General features: G+C 39.0%; 1 long non-coding RNA gene across 2 annotated transcripts; it reads right to left on the reverse strand.

The window, feature by feature from the left end:
* LOC120476376 (uncharacterized) lies at window positions 1–1,789 on the reverse strand. 2 transcript variants are annotated; one of them, XR_005622157.2, is made up of 4 exons: window positions 1,308–1,789; window positions 676–748; window positions 454–554; window positions 1–369 (listed from the first exon to the last, which is right to left on the reverse strand). It is a non-coding gene; the product is annotated as an uncharacterized LOC120476376 (long non-coding RNA). The 2 variants fall into 2 exon arrangements; XR_005622151.2 differs by having other exon boundaries at window positions 676–1,786.
* Between the last annotated feature and the right edge of the window lie 357 nt (window positions 1,790–2,146).

Raw genomic sequence — 2,146 nt, forward strand, 5'->3', positions numbered from 1 at the left:
TTAAATAATTATATTTTATATACTGACAACAATAAGAAACATGAATAAATGAGTAAAAGAACAAATAAAAGTAACCAGCACAATAATTAAATGCATATACAAGTCAACAACACATGAAACAAAGCTTTGTTCAAACTACAAGCATGTATTTACAGGCTCTGAACACCACATCCAACTGCAAGCGCTTCACAATCTGAGGCATAAGGGCAGGTGGAGAGATGGAGGGTCTCGTAAGGGCAGGTGGAGTGGTGGAGGGACTCATAAGGGCAGATGGAGAGATGGAGGGACTCATCCATGGCACCACTTCCAGGATTCAGCTTTGGGCTCCTCATCCCCAGTGCTCACACCAGTCTGCAGACATTTCAGATCCTACAAAAATGCACAAGCATTACACAAAAGCAGACATTTTAATAGCACAATGTCAATTGATTTATGTATTAAATATAACCTTACTTTATATTTGAATAAATTCCCTAAAACCTTCTTTTCCCCATCAAATGCTGCTGCCATCATCTTTCCTTGCAGGTCCTGCTCCACCACAAAAGTTCTGCACTCTGCAGCAAATGCACAGAAATCAGGAATCAGAAAAGTGTTGTAATTTCTCCATTTGAAATTACAATCATTCAAATAAACTACAACTTAAGATGTTGTTATCCATTACTGTAGTACACTCACTCAAATCCTTTGATGACATGATTCAGCATCATGAGCCTCTCCACTGGATAAACACACGCGTGTTCTCATGTCCCTGTAACATACAGACAGATTCACATTACTAGCTCAACACTGCATTTACATGCTGAGAGATTGATGTGTTAACTCACTTTTAATCCAACTTAAATGTTCCTCAATATATCAACACTAATAAGGGACAAATTAAAAATATATCATGTTTAGTTACTTTATAGAGTTGTTTATTTGCCTTATTTACAGCACATTTGTCTAATGTTAACAGTGTTGACAACAGCGAATTATCGTACATAATAGCACAGCACACATAACCTTACACTCAGATTAGTTTTTCATGTTGTGATGTGCTCATCTCCAATACTTATAGAATATTTTCCTTCCTGATGTAAAAGACATTTTAAATAAAGGTGTACTGTTATGTAAATCCACTTTAGAAACGTAACGTTATGTGTACTGGAGCTCCCCTGTTAACTAGCTACACATAATGAAACGTGTGTTTACAGCAAAATCACAACTATACTATACTGTCTAAATCCTTTTCACCTTCAACTGTTAAAACGTTAATCTATAGTAGTTTAACACATACGATTTAAACACAAGGAACCGTGTTTACTCACATTTGAAAACCCCCGGGGTCGCTGATCTCCGCGATGTTGATATTGACGTATCCTTTCGCGTGGCCTCCTGGGATAGATGAGTACAATCGGACAAGCACTCAAATATCTGGGCGAAAGAGGGAGATCATCCGGGAACTTCTCGCCTACTCTTTTATGAATTCTGATTTTCGAAAGTACTGCTTCTTTCACGTCCTGTTTTCGCTTATATGGTAGGACAGTAGGGATATTCGAACGCACTCGTTCAAATCTCGAGATAATTAGTGCGTCAACCAGGTAAGTCTTGCCTACTCTTTTATGAATATTGAGGATTCGAACGTACATTTTTGCTCGCCTACTCTATATAGAAGGGAAGTATGCGATTCCGGACGCAGCCAATATCTGAGCTCTGGAAGGGTCTAGAGCCTCAATTTTTGCACTCAGGTCTCCAATTTTCTTGAAACTCTGGGTTATGATAGAGGGCCATGAGACTTAGACCTGAGTGAAAAAATGGAGGCTCTAGACCCTTCCAGAGCTGAGATATTGAGATATTTATAATGGCATAAATGCTACGTGGGATCTCAATATCACTGTCGTTTTTTTTTCGGGTCGAAATTTTGAGTTTCCATATCTCAGCTCTGGAAGGGTCTAAAGCCTCCATTTTTGCGCTCAGGTCAAAGTCTTGCGGCCCTCTATATAATCCAGAGTTTTGAGAAGATTGGAGAAACTTGATTTTTCGCCCGAAAACGAAAAAAAACGTAAGGGGTAACACTGTCCTTTTTTTTTCGGGTCGAAATTTTGAGTTTCCATATCTCAGCTCTGGAAGGGTCTAGAGCCTCCATTTTTGCGCTCAGGTCAAAGTC

Source organism: Pimephales promelas, chromosome 14, assembly GCF_988280905.1.
Source record: "Pimephales promelas chromosome 14, fPimPro1.hap1.1, whole genome shotgun sequence".
Taxonomy (NCBI): domain Eukaryota; kingdom Metazoa; phylum Chordata; class Actinopteri; order Cypriniformes; family Leuciscidae; genus Pimephales; species Pimephales promelas.